The sequence below is a fragment of the Pelmatolapia mariae genome, linkage group LG3_W, assembly GCF_036321145.2.
Source record: "Pelmatolapia mariae isolate MD_Pm_ZW linkage group LG3_W, Pm_UMD_F_2, whole genome shotgun sequence".
NCBI classification, from domain to species: Eukaryota; Metazoa; Chordata; class Actinopteri; order Cichliformes; family Cichlidae; genus Pelmatolapia; species Pelmatolapia mariae.
This window is the reverse complement of record NC_086229.1, coordinates 70,070,286-70,095,083: the sequence shown is the minus strand read 5'-3', so window position 1 is coordinate 70,095,083 and position 24,798 is coordinate 70,070,286.

Here is a 24,798-nt window from a genome sequence, read left to right as displayed (position 1 = left end):
TCACATTCTTCAGAATCAAAGACACGTCTCCATCCTTCATCTGTCTGTCCTGCAGATCAACCCGGTTCTTAAAAGATGGATGCTGATCTTCCGGATCTAACTGACCATTTTGGTACAAAAGCACATATTTATTTTCCAGGTCAGCTCTGCTCCAACGTACAGCTGTGATGTTGTTGTTTGGAGCTCGACATGTCAGAGTGACGCTCTTCTGACCAGACTCAGCTGGGAGGATTTTCCTGTCTGAAAGAGAAACAACACAGAGCAGAGAGGTTAAAGGTCAAAGTACAATTATGATAAGAATGATTGACTTTAAATATTTTGTTTATTTCCTTTGACATTTGAGTTTTTAGTCATGTTGGATTTAATTAACCTTCTAACATCAGTGGTTGTTGAGAATTTGCATAATTGTGATTAAGTAACTGACCTCACAGCCCATTGTTCCTTCAGTGGGCTGGTTTCAGTCATTATGCAAATGTACTGTATATAAGATTGGGGAAACCTGCAGTCAGCTGAGACTGAAGAAGTCACTTGGATGAATGATGAAACGTTTCTCCCAGAAAGCGCTATGTCCAGATGAACAGAATCAACTTTTGGAGATAAATAAGTGACATGATATGCAGTACTTACTTTTAAAAGTTCACTTTTCCACAGCTCCACTTCTGCCGTCTGCTGTATTTTGCGGCAGAATTATCCAAACCCACCGTCGCGCTATGAATTGTGGAAAATATGGGACCACGAAGCATGCATCGGACCACGCTTGATATTTGGGGAAATCGACAGTGCATTTTGGGTATGCATTTGAAGTACACTTAGAATTGGGACAGCCGTTGTCGCATCACTATGATGTCATAGGTCTCAATATGCGTACTCGAAGTGTGCGTTTGCTAAATTGGGACACAGCCTTAGTCTGCTCAAGGAACATTACTTCCTGCCCTTTTTGGGCTCACCTGTGTTGTATAGAGATAGGGCTTTGGAGCGTGATGTCACGGGGGTGGGCGTGGAAAGGATTTTGGTCTCATGCGCCATTTTCCAGGTCCAAACAAAGCGCAAGCAAAAAAGGAGTGAAGGTACACACAACAGCCATGGTTCGTTCTTGCTGTGTGGTCGGCTGCAATGTTTGATTGCATGACCAGCAAGAAAATTAGCTTAAAAGGGGTTATCTTTTCATTCTTTCCCAACCTGAAAGCAACACGAGGCAACTCGTGCATTGGATGCTATCGGATCCTATGAAATGGATGAAACATCGTGACTGGGTTCCAGCGCTACACAAGGGACCTGCTTCAAACATACCACCATGCCGATCAGATTACTTCTTCCATGTGAGGGTAGGGATGGGTATCGAAAACCGGTTCTTGTTGAGAACCGGTTCCCACTGTTTCAATTCCTTGGAATTGTTTGCCATTTTTGCAAACGATTCCCTTATCGATTCCAGTCGCCCCGAATGACGTCACCACGTTGCGGATCGTCATTTACCTGACTCGAAACACGGCGCGTAAGCGGCTCAAATGCTCAAAAGTTTGGTTATACTTTACGAGAACGGATGACAACAGGGCAACTTGCAATACTTGCAAAGTAGATATTTCATTTAAGGGAGGAAACACTGCGAATCTGCAAAAGCATTTGCTCACAAAACACGCGATAACCTTAAATGAATGTCGTGTTTTTAATTCCGCTCCGGACTCGTGAATCTGAACTCAGCAGCAGCGGTAATGTTTGTACATCTTCTCCCGTTAATGCGGCAGGTAAATAATCAACTAACAGTGCATATTATGTTAGAGCGAACTGCCTTATTACAAAACCTGCCATTACTGTGCATTTAGGTGACCGTGATGAGAGAGACAGACAGAGTCTGGCTGGCTCAGATGCTGGCAGTTCTCGCTGCAGTCTACTGGTAGTGTCTCCTTTCAGGCCAGGATGAATGTCACCGAGCAGTGACTAAGTTTGTGGTCAAAGGCTTGCACCCATTGTTTCTGGACCTTGCACATAACAAGGTCCAGAAACTTACCTTGGATCCAGATGAAACCATGGTGTCCTTTGATGTAGTCTCTCTCTTCACTTGCATACCCATTACAGAGGCAGTGGAGACTGTCAGAAAATGATTACAAGAAGACAGCTCTTTGGAAGATAGGACCAACTTCACACCCGATCCGATTTGCACATTGTTAGACCTCTGCCTCACCATTACATATTTCAAATACCACGAGGGTTTCTACAGACAAAAACATGGATGTTACATGGGCTCCCCTGTGTCCCCTTGTTAAAGAAAACTCAGGAGGCAAGAAAGACAGACTCAGCGATATGACATGTAAATGGGCAGTACCCTGATATGCCTCTGCACGTCGCTGTGCAGAGGCATGTCTCGGAGGATTCGCAACTAGGGGTCCGCTTGTTCTTTATTTATATTGTGAAACAGCTTACACAGCATTTTTAGGTGGAGCATACAGAGTGAGAAAGTAAGAAAACATCTCCTGATATGGGAACAGGATGTGTGAGTTCTTTGACCTTAACATGATATGCTCTATCTTTCCTTTTAAGCTAACATTCCTAGTTTCAGTTAAGCAACTTCCTTCATATGGTTTCAATCATACTAGTCTACAAATGTCAGACACACACACACTCTAAGTTTAAATGAAGCTAAACACTATAAGAGTACAAACACTTTATAAAACAGAGGTAGAGTAATATAAATGGATACAAATTTCCTTTAACACCCCTATTGTAGAAAACCTTTACATGGAGGAAGTGGAAAAGAAGGCTCTTGGCTCTTTTAAAGGGAGAGTACCCAGCCACTGGTACAGATATGTAGACGACACCTGGGTCAAAATCAAAAGACAAGAAGTGGAATCCTTCACTGCGCACATTAACGCCGTGGATAAAAACATCAAGTTCACCAGGGAAGACACAAAGGACAACTGCTTGCCTTTCCTGGACTGCGCTGTGCACATTAAAGAGAATGGCAACCTCAACATTGAAGTTTACCTGAAGACCACACATACGGACCAGTACCTCCTCTTTGACTCCCATCACCCTCTGGAACATAAACTTGGAGTAACCAGGACCCTACACCACCGAGCAGAACATGTTCCCTCTAAGCCTGAAGGGGAAAAGAAGGAACACACACATGTAAAGGAAGCACTTAAAACATGTGTCTATCCTAACTGGGCGTTCATAAAGTCAGCAAAGATGCACAGAAAAGAAGATCAGACACCAGCGAGGGAGGATAAGAAGGAAAGACGCAACAACATTGTAATCCATTATGTAGCCGGTGTATCAGAGAAACTCAGGAGAGTTTTCTCCAAACACGACATCCCAGTGTACTTCAGACCCAGCAACACACTCAGACAGAAACTGGTTCACCCGAAAGACAAAACTCCTAAACACAAACTGAACAATGTGGTGTATGCTGTACAGTGCAGCGAGGAATGCCCAGACCTCTACATTGGAGAGACCAAACAGCCACTTCACAAGCGCATGGCACAACATAGAAGAGCCACCTCCACAGGACAAGACTCAGCAGTTCATCTGCATCTAAAGGATAAAGGTCACTCATTCGAGGATGCCAACGTTCACATTTTGGACAGAGAGGACAGATGGTTTGAAAGAGGAGTGAAAGAAGCCATCTATGCCCTACATACACACACAGGTGCTCGCACATCCATGCACACATGCATACACTGTTTTTAACTTTTATGACACCATAGGTGTTTTACAATGGGAGGTTGTGTCATTTCAATTAAAGGACTGCAAGCAGGGGATGAAGTTTGAGTTTGCAATAGGCGATCGTGGCTCAAGAGTTGGCAGTTCGTCTTGTAATCGGAAGGTTGCCGGTTTGAGCCCCGGCTTGGACAGTCTCGGTCGTTGTGTCCTTGGGCAAGACACTTCACCCGTTGCTTACTGGTGGTGGTCAGAGGGCCCGGTGGCGCCAGTGTCCGGCAGCCTCACCTCTGTCAGTGCGCCCCAGGGCAGCTGTGGCTACAATGTAGCTGCCATCACCAGTGTGTGAATGTGTGAATTAATGTAGTGTAAAGCAATTTGGATTCCTTAAGGACTAAGTAAAGCGCCTTACAAATACAGGCCATTTACCATTTGCAGGGAATGGGTGAGGAGCCTCCAGCTCCAGAACCCTGGTCCAGCGGTCTTCCCTTGCAAGTGAATAACCGATTAATCTCTGTTTGTCGTTCTTTGTTAATGGTGATAAGTCTCCGAACCAGCAAGGCCTGCGAGCGCAGACCTAACAACACCAATGTTTCTGCTTGTAGTACTGAAAAATATGTGGAATGAAGACACAGTTCTAAAAGCAAATACATTTGGTTGATGCTGATAGTGGTCCTGTTGCTAGGGTTGTGGTCATCCTGTAATTTTTAACGAACTACCTTGAATGCTTCAGTAACCGGGATGCAAGTGAAGAGAGATGTAACATCAAATGAGACCATTGTTTCATCTGCCTCTGACAGTTGTGCAGTTGCACATCTGGCTACAACTAACAACTTAAATTCAGTTGACCAATTCAACAAAGAGCAGCAGGTCAGATGCTCACACAGTAATCTAAGAAAATGCACTGCAGCTCATATTAGAAATTATTGTGAGTTGTGATTCTTTTCCCTGTTCTGAGACATAACACAGATCTCAACATCTTTAGAAACAAATATCAACAACCAGGAAGCAGCTTGCCCTCTGATCACACACACACACACTCAAATCTACTCACTCACCTTGACAAACAACAACACTCAGGGCGGTGTTGCTGATGATCTCCCATGAGTTTCTTTCTGTCACGTAAACATGACACTCGTATGTTCCAATATCAGCAATCGACACATTTCTTAGAATCAAAGACACGTCTCCATCCTTCATCTGTCTGTCCTGCAGATCCACCCGGTTCTTAAAAGATGGATGCTGGTGATCTGGAACAAACTGTCCACCCCGGTACAAAAGCACATATTTATCACCCAGGCCAGCTCTGCTCCAGTGTACAGATCTGATGTTGTTGTTGTTGTTGTTTGGAGCTCGACATGTCAGAGTGACGTTCTGTCCAGACTCAGCTATGATGGTTTTCTGACCTGAAAGAGGAAACAACACAGAGCAGAGAGGTTAAAGGTCAAAGTACAATTATGATCAGAATGATTGACTTTAAATATTTTGTTTATTTCCTTTGACATTTGAGTTTTTAGTCATGTTGGATTTACTGAACCTTTGAAAATCCAGCAGGTCACCAGTGACCCACTGAGGGGGAATTTTAGCCTCATGCTAAACATGCAAAGTGTCAGAAACTACAAGATGTTAGCTTCCACAGAACAACAACATGAGTCTGTTAAAGAAATCACAGTATAGTGACGTTTGGTAAGCTGGACTGTATGACAATAAGAAACACATTTGTTATGATAAGAGTTTATCTGTGTTACAGAAAAACAGGTTTTACTTTAACTGATCAGATTTGTTTACATATTCAACTCTCCGTGTTCCAAATGCTTGATCCAGAGATTCCATTTTCCCCGAGACTCGTCTCTGTAAGTTAGCATGTCAAGTTTAACCACCTATTCTTGTTACACCCTCTTCTTCTGCATGTGTTTAACTACCTACTAGAGACCTCTTCAGAGCCATTTATTTGGTGCTGATTACCAAAATGTTTCAGTGGAACCTGAAACATTCTGACTGAAACATTAAATGCTGCCTCCTCCATGGTGCAATATTCATTTTTATACAGTGACGTCATTTTGAAGTCCTTTGGCTGATCCTCATCATTGAAAAAATTCCTATTCATTTTCTATGGAGGTAACTTTTGACTGCAAACACCACAGATGTAACAAAGTTGATTAAAACAATCAAAATTCAACGAAAGAGATGCACATCACTTTTATATGTTCAAGTGCGTAGTGTGGAGGATGTCATAAGGCCTCGAAGCAATCATATGTAAAACACTATATTTATGAGTTTTTACTTTTGTAAAGCAGTCAGATTTGACCCAAACATGACAAAACGTGAATTTTAATTTTATGTGCTGTATCTCCTTCATAATAAATAAACAAGTATAAAATCCAGAAAGCTACACACCATAGACACAGCATTTACAAACACAAGTCTATTTTAAGTTTCACTCTTTTTTTGTTAGAAAGGATTGTTGCTTAAATTTGCACAACATATCAGAAATCTGCACTGTTATGAACAAATATGATGATTTCATGATTTGTTGGGTTAACCCTCTGAGGTCCAAAATAGAATTGGCCATTCTGGACTACAGTCAAAGGAGTTTGCAAAGAAAAGCGTCTGGACTTCTTTAAGTTGCTTGAAGACGTTCACAGACATATTGCCGTAAAGAAGTCCAGACGCTTTTCTTTGCAAACTCCTTTGACTACGATGACCTGGATGACTGAGAACCTTCACAGACATTTTGGACTACACTTTTTTTTACATTTACCTTCATTGCTTTTCTTGTCTTGCATGTATAATTCTTTTCAGCTTCAACCTCACATGTCTGAATGCGCAGTTGTTGCTTTTTTCTTTTTTTCCACTGACATGCTATAGTAGCACTGACTGATCTGAAATTACACAACAAACAATAAAAATAAAATCCCAATAGTAGATTTTTTATTTGTTGTTTTTTTTTAAAAAAAAAACGTTAAAATCCACAGACATGTGGATTGTGTGGGCTCTCTCTTCTTTGATTTTATTGTTACATTTGTGATTGACAGGACATTGACCAATCAGCTGAAAGGAAGGAAAAATCAGCTCAAAATTCATACTCGTAAGTTGAAACTGACACACAAACAGGAAACTTGACCGCAGAGTTTTACACATAGTTTTTGCCTTGTATCTGTAAACAGACCTTAAGAAAACAAACTTTGTAACTTGTCTAAATATTTTTTTTAAAACACACAATCTCTCGTTTGTAGATGCACAAAAATAAGATATTTTGGTTTACAAGGTTACAAACCTCTGCATTTGATTTACAAGTACAAAATATTCATGAGTACAGTTTAAGCCCATCCAAACATTACACTTCTTTGGCGCAGCTCGATTACAGATGTTAAATCAACATAGACTCTTATGTCACTTTCAAACACATTAATATTAACATGTATTGTTCAGTTTCTAACAGTAAATCTCACCTGCTGAGACAAACACAAAGACGTTGAAAAACACGAAATTGCAGCAGAGTGACGCAGTTCCAGCAGACATTTCTGTTCCTGTATTAAAATCAGAATCTGAGCTTCAAACGAGACAACATGAGATGACGCTTGAGGTTCAGATGATGCTGAAAGTCCCTGAGTGAGAGAACAGGTCTGTAACTCCACACTTATGAGTTAGAGAGAGAGACGGCTGGTGGGCTGGACTGGAGCCATCCAATGGCTGCAAACCAAAGATAAATAAATGAAAAAAATGGAGAGCAGCCAGTCTTTAAATAGTGACACCATAATATTTGTACCTGTCTTTAAAGAGGTTAGGACTATTATTATACTGAATTAATGAGAAAAAATCTGGATTTATGGCAGAAACATATTTAATAACTAACCCGTTCTCACTCCCAAAGCGTAACATTTTACGCTAGGTGACAAATCGTCAACATATTACGTTTTCGGGCACCCAGCGCGTTCCTACGTGACGACATCGGAAAACTGCAGACACATGAGAACCGTTTGGACTCAATCTACCCATCTTCGCTTTTTCCCTTAAAACCGCTTGGAAAAACACTATTTCACCTCATTAAAGTGCTGGTTAAGGTTAGGAATAAGGTTATGGTTAGGCTTAGGGATACGGTTAGGTTTAGGCTTAGGGATACGGTTATGGTTAGGTTTAGGGATAAGGTTATGGTTAGGTTTAGGCATAAGGTTAGGTTTAGGCGTAGGGATACGGTTATGGTTAAGGTTAGGGATAAGGTTATGGTTAGGCATAAGGTTATGGTTAAGGTTAGGCATAAGGTTATGGTTAGGCTTAGGGATAAGGTTAGGTTTAGGGCTGCAATAAAGGGCTGGAACTCGCCGCGTACCATAACAACGTGGAAGGTCACCTTTCGCGTTCCCCAGGAACGCCGCGGGACGTGACAAAACGTCGGGATGTTACGCCTCGGGAGTGAGAACGGGCTCTTAATAACAGTCATGACCAGAGATGGGCAGTAACGCGTTACAAGTAAAGCGTTACTGTAATCCGTTTACTTTTTTCAAGTAATGAGTAAAGTAAGGGATTACTATTGCAAAAAGGGTAATTAGATTACTGTTACTTTCCCATAAGCACGCTGCGTTACCGCGTTACTAAAACCGTGATGTTTTTTGTGAGAGTGTCTCATGACAATGAAGTAAGCGAGTGCGACGTTCGTGGCAACAGCTGTGTGCAGATCAACAATGGATAATCGAGTGCAGGAGAGAGTTTAACCGTGCAGCGTTTAAAGCATGGAAATACTGGCCTCATTTTGAGTTTGATTCCGTATTAAGTGACAATAACATTAGCGTCCGGTGTTCACTGCGTAGGAAGAAAACTTCTTTTTACAGCAAAAAAAAAAAAAAACTAAATTTTTCGAGCAAGCATCGAGTGTGCTACCTCGGAATGAGAAATTCACCGACAAACTTGTGGATTCCTGCAATGACTGCTGCGGCACACCTGCACCAGGGTGAAAAGGAGCGGGACCTCATTCACACCCCTTTTGACCGTCAGTCTGTAAATATACCTTCTTCACTAATAACCTCTCTTCTCATTTCCATGCACCAAGTTCATTTCCAAGTTCACCAAGATGGCGGCACGTGTAGACGCAGCGACCTCACGCTCGGCTGAAAATGCGGTGTTTTGTTCGTCAAGTAAGTGTCTTTCAGGAAGTGTTTCTCGCCAGTCCACGTTGGAATATGTGTACAGTTGTCAGGCTCTCTTACACATTCGGAGAAGCAAGATCTGCCAAGTTTTGAACACTAACGTTGAGATGCTAAGGGAGATAGGACTTCTGCGACAGCCTGCTAGCTGGCCTAACAACTCACCGGACTCGCCTGCTACTCTTCCCCGGGCAAGGAGGCGTCGAAAGCGGTGCACTAGGACAAGGAAGCGGGGCAAGCACGGAGGTGTCTGAGTCAGGCTTGAGGCTAAGCCAACTCGCCCAGCCATACCATCGATCCCCTTGGCCAACGTACGATCTCTGGACAATAAAATGGACAACATACGACTTCTGAGATCAGCGAATCGCAGAGTAAGTGACTGTTGTGTGCTAGTTTTCACTGAGACATGGCTTAATGATAACATTCCGGACTCAGCCATACAACTGGAGCAGCTAGCATTCTACAGAGCCGACAGGGCTCTCGTAGACAGAGGCAAGACCCGAGGTGGCGGGGTCTGTGTCTACATCCGTGACGAGTGGTGTCATGATGCCACTGTAGTACGTAAATACTGCTCATCACTGGCGGAGTTCATGATCGTGAAGTGTCGCCCTTTCTACTTGCCCAGGGAGGTAAGTTTGATCTTGTTGGTCGCTACTTATATACCTCCATCTAGCAACAACAGCGATAGAAATGCGGCGCTGAACGAACTGTATCAGGCCATCAGTGAGCAACAAACAGCACACCCAGACGGTTTCATCATCCTCGCAGGAGACTTTAATCATGCTGATCTTAAAACTGTTCTCCCAAAGTTTCATCAGCATGTACATTTTCCAACAAGAGGAGACAACATATTGGACCTGGTCTACACACAGGAAAATGGAGCATACAAAGCCATCCCCCTCCTCCATATCGGCACCTCTGATCACCTCACTGTTATGCTAATGCCAGCATAGAGACAGAGAGTGAAGGTCATCAAAACTGTTATGAAAGAGGTAAGAGTGTGGCCACAGGAGGCCACCTCTGCTCTTCAAGACTGCTTTGAGTCAACTGATTGGGACATATTCAAGGAAGCAGCCACCTACAATAACATCATAGACATCGAGGAGTACACAGACATGGTGAGCTCATACATCACCAAATGCATTGATGATGTAACACAAGTAAAAAGTATCACAACTCGAGCCAACCGGAAGCCATGGCTAACAGGAGATGTCCACAGGCTGCTGAAGGCCAGAGACAAGGCCTTCAGAGCTGGGGATGAAATAGGCCTGAGAACAGCGAGACCCAACCTGTCCCGTGGCATCAGGAAAGCGAAACAGGACTACACACACAAGATAACCTCCCACTTCAATGATAGCAAGGACGCACGAAGCCTATGGCAAGGCATCCAGGCTATTACAGACTACAAGCCTGCAGCGCGTAGCTGTGAGAGCGACACCACTCTGCTCAACAACCTAAACAGCTTCTTTGCACGATTTGAAGCACAGAACAACACACGCCCACAGAAAACACCACCACCTCCACACGACCAGCCTCTGTGCTGAGTTCCTAAACCTTTGATGAAATCCATTTAATGTTGTTGGAGCTTAGACAGTTTAGGTCATATTGAAGTATTTTGTTATGATCTTTAATTTGAGTTATGTAAAATAATACGCTCCACACATTTGTCCTGCTTTGTTAATTTATTGGCTTGTTGTAAACTGTTGGTAGGTGTCGTGAAGCGGGTGTGTGAGGCACGAAGGGTGATGAAAGGCTGAGCAAGTAAGCAGGACGTGGAGCAACAATTTTCTGACCGTTGCTGTTTACTGTTGTTTAGTTAGAATAGAAGAGTAATGTTAACAGAGCGCTGGAGGTATTTGTTTTGTACTTTTGGTTTGTTGGGAGCAAATAAATGTTTTCTCCTTTACATTTGCCTCGTTTTTGAGACAAAGTATACAAGCCATCCAAGAAAGACACGAGTCAGAAACGTTATGTCCTGCAGAAGCGACAAAGAAGGACCAAAGATTGCTGCTACACATGTAGTTACGTCCCCCTCAGTGAGAGAGGCAGACATGAGCTGAAACACAGGAATCAAACCAGGGACGCTGCTGTTATGGAGCTGAACTGAAACCATTCAGACACTGAGGCCCTCTGAACACATTTTAATTACCGCTGTGCAGAGACACACTGATGACTGACTGGAACACTATGGCTGTGTCCCAATTAAGAGACTGCACACTTGAAGTGTACTTCAAATGCATACTCCAAATGCGCCGTTGATTTCCCCAAATATCAAGCGTGGTCCGGTGCACGCTTCGTGGTCCCATATATCCCACAATCCATAGCGCGGTGGTGGGTGTGGATAATTTTGCCGCAAAATACGTCAGACGGCAGAAGGGAGCGGCCGAAGAGTGAACTGTCGAAAGTAAGTACTGAATATTATGTCACTTATTTATGTGCGAATGTTTAATAACGAAGAACCTTAAAACATTACTGTTGGCCACATGTCGGCAAAGTTATGTGACATTAGTGGTGTTTGTACTTTCAGCGTCAGCTTGATTTAAAGCCTCTACTTCTAAATATATATATATATATATATATATATATATATATATATATATATATAGTCGACCTTAATCTTAGAGAGAATGTGATGAATGTATGGATAATTAAAGTCAGTCATATATCCACAAACACAACAAGCTGAAAGTCAGTGATGCTGCTCGCTTTGCAGTCCTGAATATCACGGCACAAGCAGGATTCACTGCACTGTTAATGTTAGCTATGTTATATTGCTGCCTCTGTTCGGTGGTGTCGAGCCAAACGGACTTTAACGTGTGTTTGAACGAGCTGACGCTTCACTCGTTAAGCTGAAAGAAAGATGCTTTAATCACAGGAGTCACACATGTGTCCACTGGACCATCTGGGAACTCTTCTTGTTTAGCACTCGTAATAACACAAATACTAAATCCTCCTTCTCTTGTGCTGTTTTGTAGCAGTGTATACACCTGAGACTGTCACCTGTCTGTCTGTCCTGCACTCTCTCTCTGTTTCTTTCTCTCTGATTGTGGAATAAAAGTATGAACATGTATTTATAAGTTACACATGTGTTTGAATCCTGCAGCTTATCACACATTTGATTTCCATGTGTGACAACTGCAAGTGTCCAGAGTGAGGACAGACTGAGGGACCCACTGCTGCACATCATCTGTGAGGCTTTGCACCCCTGATGATCCACCAGGATACTCAGCAGTGTGTGAGGAAGAGGATGGAGAGAGTTGACAGACTGTTTCCTGTTTGTGAAGGACTGCTAGAAAAGTTTAACATAACTAATTGTCTGTCCTGAATCAGTCTTATTAGGTAATGTTCAAATAATGTTATCATTCCAGTGTTTTCAGTGTGGGAGAAAGTACTCAGGACCTTCAAGTTGCACACTATGAAAGGCAGCAACAAGTTTAATATTCAGAAACCTAAAGTATGTATCAGCAGCAGAATGGAGCTAAAAATAAATGTTTGTTATAGTTCTATGAAGCTTTGAGTTTTTTGGATTAGTAGCACTGCTGTGTTTGTTGCATCATATTGCTGTAATTGTTTATATGCTTTATATATTCTGAGGTAAGTTGATCTATAGTGTTACATCATATACTATAACGAATATTATGTGTTTGTAGACTTTCTGCCCAGTTTGACCCATTTAGCAGAAGTCAGCCTGTTTAAGGCTCTAATATCTATTCTGTGTGACTTAAAGCAGTTATGACATGGTCTGATTTTCTCACCCAATAAAGGAATATTTCATATATCAGTCTACTCTTCATTCTATCAGCAACAGTTATCACAGCTCATAAATTTTCTTTTTACACATGTATGTAAAGATTTAGTAATGCCAACATATTAAAAGAACAATATTTGTCTCTTATATATAATACATCTATAGATACACTGTCACAGATACTTGTCTTTGACTGAAGATTTAAGGTGATGGGATATTTGAGTCAAACTTGAATCTTTGACCCAGAGTTCAAGCTCACTGCTGTAATATATCCTGTAATATATATATATACATATATCATAATAGCCCTCTACATTGAGATGGTGCCGAGTATGGCAGACTCGTGGCAAGCTCCCCCAAGCAACAGCTGTTTTTTGTGTTTAATTTTACTTTTCCTTTATTTTTTCACGAGTAGCACATGTCTCCTTGTGTACGACTGTATAAAAGGCCCCAAAGTTCATAGAATAGTTTACTGGTGTTTATAAGTTTATATAAGTGCACATAATATTCAGTCTTCTGTCAGTTTGGGCCAGCCCACCTTCTAGTGACATCATCCAGTTAGTAAGGTGGTCAGTTTAATGGCGGATGAGCAGTGTTGGTCTGGAGGGGTTGCAGTGATTCCTGGGGAATGTTATGTGTGCGTAAATGACAAGTGAGTATTGACCTGTGTTGTATTTTGCCTTTGTTTGTGTCAGTAATGTAGTATGTTTACCATTTAGGAGTTAATGTAGTCCGTAGTTGGAGCGGTAGGTCACGCACGCAACGCATGAGTTCACCCTCATTTCATATGCTAACCTATGTTGTGAGCTTACTCCGGTTTAGCTTTGTTGACACATGTACGGTCGCTCGTATGTCCATAACTTAATTCCTGTGTTACCAAATCTTCTCTGTATGTTGTATGTGATGCTTGTGATTGTTTACTTTAAAGTAGCGGCGTTTGTAGCAACAATTAGGTACGAGGATTAATAAAATAGCGATCGTAGTTTGACCGGAAAGATCGCGTTCCCGCTTGCCCTTCACAATAAGAGCATTACGGCTGATTATAATGGGGAAGCTTTTATTTTGTACAACTACCGGAAGTAGTTCCTGTGTACTGACGGTAACTTAACCTCGCACTAATGCGGTTCAGTTGCATAGTGTGAGCAGTTTGAAGTGTACTGTATTCTGATTATGTCAACTATGTTGTATCATGTTTAGATTTGAGTGTTTTACTTGTCTATTCTCTTTATTTATCGTTATTTCCATTGTTTATTTCTTTTGAAGGAAACCACACACACACCCACACACACCTGTGTACACTTGCTTTGTTTACAGCCCAGAAATTGAGTGTTGACAATAAAGTGCCTCAAACGGAACCGCAAGCTCCCTTCTTCTTTCCTACTCTGGGTCAACTTGGCCTTAAGTGGTGTTCTGGCCGACACACCGGGGTGACCGTAGTGCTTAACGTCTGAATCAGTGCCACAGCCGTGCCTATCTTTGATATCTCCACTACAACGACCGACAAACCTTACTGGACATAAAAGATTGACTTTCTCATCACTTTCCGGAGTTCAAGTTTTGCAACACGGACCCTCTGTTTGCAGACCCCCCATTCATCTCACCTGAGACGCCTTTCTTCTGGGCCTATGGAGGCCGCAAACGCCGACGCAGAGGGAGGAGATCTGGTGTTCTGGATCGACTGAGACGGCGCACTAAAAGACCACCATTACCCAGTTTATTACTGGCTAATGTGCAGTCTCTGGAGAACAAGCTGTGCGAGCTTTGGGCACGGATCTCATTCCAGCGAGATATGCGGTACTGCTGCGTGATCTGCCTCTCAGAAACCTGGCTATCGGACAAGGTACCGCACTCCGCAATACAACTACCGGGTTCTCTGTGTACCGCGCGGACAGGTCACAGGAGCTTACTGGAAAAAGCAGAGGCGGTGGTGTGTGTTTCATGATCAGCAACAGCTGGTGTTATTTTACGAACGTGCACCCGGTCAAATCCTTCTGCTCACTGGACCTGGAGTACCTGATGATTAAGTGCCGGCCATTCTGGCTACCGAAGGAATTCACAGCAGTGATTATTACGGCTGTTTACATTCTCCCACAAGCCGACACTGACCGAGCACTCAGGGAACTGTACAGCGTGATCAGCAGTGAAGAAACTGCACACCCAGAGGCGGCATTTATCACAACCGGGGACTTTAATAAGGGTAACCTAAAGAAAGTTTCACCAAAACTCCACCAACACATCCATTTCAACACTCGTGGAGACCCGCTTCTTGACCACTGCTACACCTCTTTCGTACAAAGCCCTCCCCCGCGCCCCATTCAGTCAGTCAGATCACCGCTCCATCCTGCTTCTACCTGCCTACAGGCAGAAGCTGAAACAGGAAACTCCAACCCTGAGGGCGGTGCATCGTTGGTCGGACCAATCTACGCTGTCTACGCTGCGGGACTGTTTTGATCACGCGGACTGGGAAATGTTTCACGTGGCTGCTAAAGACATTGATGAGTACACAGACTCAGTCTGCGGATTTATCAGAAAATGCATGGAAGATGTCGTCCCATCCAGAACAGTAAAATCCTTCCCAAATCAAAAACCCTGGATTAACGGAGATGTTCGCACGGCGCTGGCGGTACGGAGCACCACTTTTGCCTCCGCAAACACATCAGACTACAAACACGCACATTACCAACTCCGGAAGACGATCAAAGCAGCCAAACGTGAGTACAGGGACAGGGTGGAGCAACAGTTTGACAACCCTCGGAGGATATGGCAGGGACTAAGCACAATCACAGACTTTAGAGGGAAAACCAGCAGACCGCAGACCACGGCCTCTCTGTGTGAGGATCTAAACGGATTCTACGCTAGATTCAACACAGCGAACACCATGAGACCGGACAGTGTGCGCACCGCGGATGACGTCAGTGCTTACACTGTGTCTGAGGAGGATGTGTGGAAGTGCTTCAGGAGGGTGAACGCACGCAAAGCTACTGGTCCGGACGGGATTCTTGGCCGCGTCCTAAAGTCATGCACGGCTCAGCTGGCTGGAGTGTTTACACACATCTTCAACCTTTCCCTCTCTCTGTCTGTAGTCCCAGCCTGCTTCAAAATGGCCACCATCGTCCCTGTACCCAAATCCTCCACCATCTCATCATTGAACGACTGGCGACCTGTAGCCCTGACCCCCATCGTGAGCAAATGCTTCGAGAAGCTGGTCAGGGACTTCATCTGCTCTGCACTACCCGACTCACTGGACCCTCTATAGTTCGCATACCACCACAACAGGTCCACTGATGATGCCATAGCCCTGACACTCCATGCTGCCCTGTCACACCTGGAGAAGAGAGACACGTATGTGAGAATGCTGTTTGTAGATTACAGCTCAGCATTCAACACCATTGTTCCCTCGAAGCTGGAAAGGAAACTGCAGGATCTAGGACTGAGCAGCTCCCTCTGCAGCTGGATCCTTAACTTCCTGTCTGACAGATGCCAAGTGGTCAGACTGGGCAGCACCACCTCATCCCCCATCCCACTAAACACTGGTGCTCCACAGGGGTGTGTACTGAGCCCTCTCCTGTATTCACTCTACACTTATGACTGCACGGCCACTAGAAACTCCAACATCATTGTGAAGTTTGCGGATGACACTACAGTGGTGGGTGTTATCACCAACGGTGATGAGACGGCCTACAGAGAGGAGGTCAGCGCCCTGACCCACTGGTGTCAAGACAACCATCTCACCCTCAACGTCACAAAGACAAAGGAGTTGATAGTTATTGCGGCTCCTCCAACCAACGGCCGCGGCAGGCTAAACATGAGGACACAGATGACGCGCAACAATAAACGCATAAAATACAGTTCTGTACCATTTGCTCCTTTTATTCCGCATGCAACTGTCCAACATACAGATCAGCACATGGGAGTAACAATTACACCAATGCAAGCGCACAGACTGCACAAACAAATGACTGCAACTCATAATGACTGCACTAACTACTATGCCAAACTACAACTTTTCTATGGCATCAATTAGTTCATGAATATACACAAAACCATAAAGTAACGGTCAAACTATTTCAAAATCATTCAAGCTGCGCTCAAGCTGCGGTCAACAGAAAGTTTTGCCCCATGCTCACCCTACCTTTCTGATCATCAACATCAGGTGCTGTGAACAGGTGAGTGCAACCACATTTATCCTCTACCACACCCATGAGACATGCCCCACACCCGTGCACCAATAGAGTGAATCTATTTAAACCAACCCACTTAGACAGAAAAAGAGCAACTCATATGGCTCCTACAATAGTGGACTTCCGGAGGTGCAGAGAAGTACACACCCCCATCACCATCAACGGCCCTGCTGTGGAGAGAGTGAGCAGCTTCCGCTTCCTTGGTGTACATCTGGCTGAGGATCTTACGTAGTCAATACACATAAACAAAACAGTGAAGAAGGCGCAGCAGCGCCTCTTCTTTCTCAGGAGACTGAAAAGATTTGGCGTGAGCCCCCGCATCCTCAGGACCTTCTACCACTGTGCCATTGAGAGCATCCTCACTGGATGCATCACCACCTGGTACGGCAACAGCACCGCTTACAACCGCAAAGCTCTCCAGAGAGTAGTGCGGTGCTCTGAACGGATAATTGGAGGTAAGCTTCCCTCCCTCCAAGACATCTACAAGAAGCGGTGCCTGAGGAAAGTGGGGAGGATCATCAAGGAATCCAGTCACCCCAGCCACAAACTGTTCAGACTACATCCATCAGGAAGGAGGTTCTGCAGCATCCGGTCCTGTACCAGCAGACTGAGAGACAGTTTTTTCCATCAGGCCCTCAGACTGCTGAACATGTCATAGACACCTCACCCTCACTACTGGAACTTCAATATTATGCACTCCATACTGTACATTAATGCCACTGTTTTGCACATGTCCAACTACCAACCTCTGTATATTTCATATATCTTATTTTATTGTCTACTCTATTTCACTGTAAAATATGTACACACACACACACACACACATAGAAAAACATATTTAGTATACACAACCAGTAATGCATATACTCTTATATATTGTACATATATTTATTACTTTCAGATTTAGACATTCTTATATTTTGCTTGTTTTACGTTATTGTATTTTTGCACAACTCTGTTGCTTGTGAAGCTCGCACACAAGAATTTCACTCGCATGTACTGTACCAGTGTACCTGCACATGTGACGTGACAATAAAAGTGATTTGATTTGATTTTTGAATCTGACAATACATATAATATTGGCCATATAATATTTACATTACCACAGTGAGATGATTTTAGTCTCATGACCAACATTAGCTATTTGTTATTTATTAACTAATCTTGAAATGAAATGAAGCCTAACTATCATGTTTTACAGTTTTTTTTACTGGTTTCAGCCTCAGATACTCAACTAATCAAAGTGATGTCAGAACAAAAATAAATGACCAACACAACATTTTTTTCTCCTTCATTTATGTCACACAATGCTGTATGAAACATTTCTTGCGGTTAGTATCATGGTTGGTAGGCAACCTGAACAGCGCAATGAAGGCTAGACCGTCCCATTTCACAAACCTCTCGCTTCTGCACTTCTCGTACTTATAGTACGCACCGTACGTAGTACACGTAGTGCGCGTAGTGCGCGTACTTCAAGCTTGCAGACCCTGAATTGGGACATAGCCTATGATTCACATTTTACATTAACCCCATCCTCACACATGGTTCATATATGGCCACTAGAGGGAGATGTTGGACTTTAAACACTATCATGGATACAAGCAGATCATCAGTAAAGCTTCCTCAGTTTGATGACTCCTCCTATCTGTTTGTTTCTTCCTTTCCTCTTTCTCAAATCAATTTCAATTTAATTCAATTCAATTAATATAGCGCCAAATCACAACAAAAGTCGCCCCAAGGCGCTTTATAGATACAGAGAAAAAACCCAACATTCATATGAACCCTATGAGCAAGCACTTTGGTGACAGTGGGAAGGAAAAACTCCCTCAGAAGGTCAATCGGCACATTAGTTTCAACTCCAATCCCGACGTTAAGCCCAATTAGCACTTATGCAGAGAAAATGACTCACTTTCAAACAATAAATCAATCAAGCCTCGATAAAATTATTAAGAATCTCAGCTCTGCCACCTGCTGCTTGGATATATTACCGACAGGTTTTCTTAAAAAAGTCCTCCGTCTGGAATACAATACCGGGAGAATACAAAGCTGCAGAAACGTTGAACTCTTTTAAGTCTAAAATTAAAACTTACTTATTTAGACTTGCTTATGAGTAACTGATCCTATTATGGCTCTCTTCTTGTTTGTTTTAATATCGTCATATAAATTATTGTCCTGATTATTGTTTTATTGTAAATGCTTTCTTGTAAATGTTTATTGTATTTTACTCTTATAGTGTTTTATCTTTTGTGTTCTCTTTTAATCATGTAAAGCACCTTGAATTGCCTTGTGCTGAAAGTGTGCTATACAAATAAAATTGCCTTGTCTTTTAACAGGAAGAAACCTCCGGCAGAACCAGGCTCAGGAAGGGGCGGCCATCTGCTGCGACCGGTTGGGGTGAGAGAACAAAGACAGTATAAAGACATGCTGTGGAAGAGAGACAGAGATTAATAATAGATATGATTCAATGCAGAGAGGTCTATTAACACATAGTGAGTGAGAAAGGTGACTGGAAAGGAAAAACTCAATGCATTATGGGAATCCCCAGCAGCCTACGTCTATTGCAGCATAACTAAGGGAGGATTCAGAGTCACCTGGTCCAGCCCTAACTATATGCTTTAGCAAAAAGGAACGTTTTAAGCTTAATCTTTAAAGCAGAGATAGTGTCTGTCTCCCAAATCCAAACTGGAAGCTGGTTCCACAGAAGAGGGGCCTGAAAACTGAAGGCTCTGCCTCCCATTCTACTTTTAAATACTAGGAACAACAAGTAGGTCTGCAGTGTGAGAGTGAAGTGCTCTAATAGGGTGATATGGTACTACAAGGTCATTAAGATAAGATGGGACCTGGTTATTTAAGTCAAAAAAATTAGGTCAAAAATGACTCCAAGGTTCCTCACAGCGTTACTAGAGGCCAAGGTAATGCCATCCATAGTAAGAATCTGGTTAGATACCATATTTCTAAGATTTTCAGGGCCGAGTACAATAACCTCAGTTTTATCTGAATTAAGAAGCAGAAAGTTAGAGTCTTTAAGACATTCCAGGAGTTTAACTAATTGGTGTGTGTTACCTGGCTTCATGGACAGATAGAGCTGCGTGTCATCTGCATACCAGTGAAAATTTATGCTATGTAAATGGCCTGGCCTGCATTTGTATAGCGCTTTACTCAGTCCCTAAGGACCCCAAAGTGCTTTACACTACATTCAGTCATTCACCCATTCACGCACACATTCACACACTGGCAATGGAAAGTTACCCTCTGACCAGTAGGCAAACATGGGGTTAGTATCTTGCCCAAGGATATTTGGCATGCAGCCAGGAGGCAGCCTGGGATCGACCTTCTGATTAGTGGCTGACGTGCTCTGCCACCTGAGCCACAGCCACCCCTATGTCTTCTAATGATGCTGCCTAAGGGAAGCATGTATTGTCACGATCTGAGGAGACAGACCGTGCGGTGGTGTGTGTGGTGGACCCAGGTGCGGACACAAGAGAGCAGACCGGAGCAAACTGGAACTGAAAGCGAGCCTTTATTATGGCTGATGACTTGGTCACAAAAGAAACCGACAGGAATGAGGGCAGCACGAGAGCAGTAACTAAACAGAAATCTTAAACTGGGAACAAACTAGGGTAAGGCTATGGCTGAGGATTTACAACGGCTGGGCATGAAAACACGGAGGGTGGGAACACAGACGACACGACACAGAAATCAGCAAGACTGAGGACTAAATACACACATGAGGCGATCAGGGGAAGTGGAGACACATGAGAACACAGCTGACTAGAATGAAATATAATGACAATACAGGGGAGAGTAACACTAACTACAATGAACAAAGAACACCAGACTCTTCCAAAATAAAACAGGAAATACGCAGACACAGACATGGAAATAAAACATGGCATGAACTTAACATAACTGCATAGACATGAAACATGACACGTAGACGCAGAACCAGGGAGACTGAGTACAGGGGAAGATGGCAGACATAACTACAAGAACTTGACCACATAAGGCACACAGACATAACACGCAAGAAGGGCAAGAGAGACTAAATGCAAGGGTAATATAATTACAAATGAGCTGGAATAACTTAATGAACCTAAACAAACAATAAACATCAAAATAAACTAAAACTCAAAACACTGGGTCGCACGACCCAGGACCGTGACATGTATAATGTAAATAGAATTGGTCCTAGCACTGAACCCTGTGGAACTCCATAATTATCCTCAGTGTGTGAAGAGGATTCTCCATTTACATGTACAAATTGGAGTCTATTAGATAGATATGACTTCCTTCCAAAAAGGAGCTATAAGGGAACATTCCTAAAGACAATATAGGAAAGTCCCCGCTTCAGTTTTATATTTCCAACAAAGATAGTCAGGCATAAGTTTCATACAATGTAGTCTTGTTGTAGTATGATAATATCTATGAAGAATTTTATATTGTATACATTTGCTCCTCGCCTCCTTAACATGACTCGCATTTTCCGCCAAAATGCCAATCCATTTTTCGTTTGAAATTGGTGCATTTAAATCTTTTTGCCACAAGGTTTTAATGTTTAAACATTCTCCACTTCTATTATCATTTACCAACCTATAAAAACATGATGCTGTGTGGTGGTCCTGAGGCATATTTATAAAATTTAGAACAAGATTTTCATGTCCCCTTCTGAACTTCAACATCACACAATGTCTAATTTGCAAATATCTCCAGGAGTTTTCCTTCCCTTCCAATTTGTATCTTTGAACAAGGTCTTTATAGGACATAATTTCCCCATCTTTAAATAAGTCACTAATAACATTTATGCCATGAGACTGCCACAGTTTCCAAAACACAATTTTTTTTTCCCTATATGAATAGCTGGATTGTTCCAAAGAGATGAGTAAAACTGCACATGAGGTGATATTTCAAGAGTTCTAAGTATATTGAGCCAAACCTGTCTAGAATAAAACAAAATTGGATTGCATTGAAGTGCAGCTTTGAGACAACATACCTTTTGGATCAAAAGGAGTGTAAATCTCAGACTCTATACTTAGCCATTCCTGTCCTGCTTTTCCCCCCAGTAATTAACCAATTTTGCCATCCCAAATGAGACTGAATATAATCTTGGATCGGGTAAACTTAAACCCCCCTTCTCTCTAGGAGTATATAATTTACTTGATTGTTGCCCTTTTCCCCTCCCACAGAAACAGCTTAATTAAGTCTTCATACTGTTTAAAAAGACCGGACGGTATCGCATTACTACATAGTTAAATTGGGGAGCTATGATCATTTTTACAATATTTATTTTGCCCCACAATGAGATTTTTTATTTGCCCCATTTTTCTATATTTGTTTTTATTTTTAGAAGGACTGGGTCAAAATTAAGTTGGGGTAGGCCCTCCATATCTTGGCTTAGCCTAATCCCAAGATACTTCATCCCTCTAGGTACCCGTATAAAATTATCTGCCATGTATCAATAACATAGTGGTGATAGTTGCATTGATTCAGACTTTCCCCAGTTAATAGTGTAACCGGACACCTTGGAGAATGCATTTATGGTGTCCATTAAGTGTGGCACTGATAAAAGTGGGTCTGTTATAATGGCAAGAATATCATCAGCATAGAGGAGGAGTTTGTGTTCCTGCTGCCCACTTATGACGCCTTTAATCTCCTTGCTTGATCTAATACTCACTGCCAATGTTTCTATAAAAATTAAGAACAAAAGGGGGCTTAAAGAACAACCCTGACGAGCTCCACGTGACAAACTAAAAAAAGGTGAAACCATACCATTTGATATTACCGCAGCCTTTGGTTCTTTATATAGCACTTTAACCCAGTTTAGAAAGTCTGGACCAAGCCCAAACCGCAACAAGGTTAAAAAAAGAAAGCTCCATTCAAATTTGTCAAAAGCCTTTTTCAGCAGCTCGGATGTGTTCACACTCCAGGAAAGGTTCTCCTCTATATTGACTCCCAGGAAGCGGAAGCTTGCCACCCTCTCTACGCAGTCCCCATTAATGAATAGTGGTTGAATCTCTGCCTTTTTCCTTCTGAAGTCTATTATGAGTTCTTTGGTTTTTGAAATGTTGAGGAGGAGGTTAACATTTCGAAAACCAAAGAACTTAAGTCATGTACTAACAGAGACTGTGAGGAGAGAGACCTAATATTTAATAATCCACATTTCACTGTTTTACTCTTTGGTTCAGGGAGGGGGGGGGGGTGGTGTTGCAGGAGGAGAGAAGCTGCAGAGAGGGGTGTAACACTGCAACTCTGCTTCCTGGTCCCAACTCTGGATAGTCATACGTTGGGGGGTTTAATAAGTTGGTCCATATTTCTAGAAATGAGAGCTGCTCCATCCAAAGTGGGATGGATGCCATCTCTCCTAACAAGACCAGGTTTCCTCCAGAAGGTTTGCCAATCCGGTTGTTCAGTCTGACGTCACTAGCAGTGTCTGGGCCTAAACTCTGCTGCAGGTCCATATATCAAATGATCACTGTGGCATTACTGAGAGTTAAAACACTGTCTAAAGTCTTTCGTCTTTAATAAAATGATCAGCGTTTTGCTCTACCAGGTGTAACAATTGAGTTTAACATCCAGGCATCCATGAAAACAGAATTTATGACATTTAACGAAGTTAGAAGTTAGCAGGAAGTTAGCTCGCTAGCTTCCATCTAAATACAATATAGCATGTCCTGACTGCGGGGGTTTAGAAACAAATTAAAACGTACAGCTCTGCTATCACTTCCAACATAAATGAAGACAGAAAACTAAACAGCAGTGACGTTTGTAGGGTTACTGAAGTTTGGCTAGCTGGTATATAATGATGTGCTACGTGACCGCTAGCGACACAGCTATGTTAGCATAATATAAACAAGCTAACTTTTTTTCCACTCGATAAAAGTTAACGTGAGGGTTCTCGGTGGTCAGGAACAAATGTAATCGCATGGCAGGATGCTGTAAAAGGACTAAACTTCAGCCAGGAGAACAACTGAGATAATCCATCCACAATACGAGGTTAGTTATTCATATACTGCTGCATGGGCTGTGCTGTAGTTACATCTTAAGGTTTTAAAAACTGGGCTTAAATAAATGATTAGCGGTAATAAAAGCCGAGGGAGGTCAACGGTGATCACTGACTGTTTTTAGGAGCTTTTTGAGATTAAATAGAAGAAAATACAAAGCATTAAACATGTTAACAACACAAAACCCATATTAAACGCAGACTAGTTTAGGCCCGGAAGTAGGATTCGTCGCGTCATCACTGAACAACCGGATTATCTATGAAGCCCACATCGTTTGTGGGACACCACTCAGACAGCCAGCATTTTAAGGAGAACATGCGGCTAAACATGTCACTCCTGGTCTGATTGGGGAGGGGACCAGAGAAAACTACAGAGTCCCACATTGTTTTGGCAAAGTTACACACCGATTCAATATTGATTTTAGTGACCTCCGATTGGCATAAAGCGAAACCACTAGAAGCCAAAGCCATCTGTTCTCTGATTGGCATGACAGTGACCAATCAGTTGAAAGGAAGGAAAATCAGGTCAAAACTCGTACTCGTCAGTTGAAACACAAGCAGGAACTTGGGAGAGTTTTACAATTTTTTGCTTTGTATATGTAACCAAACTTTAACAATACAATTTGTAACTTGTGTAAATCTTTTTTTACAAACACACAAATTCTCATCTATAGATGCACAAACACAACATTAACAAATATTTTGGTTTCCAAGGTTACAAAACTCACTTCACAACTACACAGTCTGATTTACAAGTACAAAATATTCATGAGCAAAATTGGAGCCCATAGAGCTGCTCTGGATGTTTTACATGTACTGGTTCAGTTCATCATGTTCAATGTTTCATAACTAAATGTCACAAATATTTGATTTATTTTTCACTTTCTGTAAAATTAACAGTGTGGTAGCTGTTAGCATGATTCTCGACACATACAGACAAAATTCATCAATATTATCCAACATTTAATCCACACTATCAAGTTAACGTCTCTGACACAGACAGAAACACTTCACTAAGTCCAGAAATGTTTCAACCCTCAGTATATGAGAAAAAATCCACAGTGTTAATAACAAACA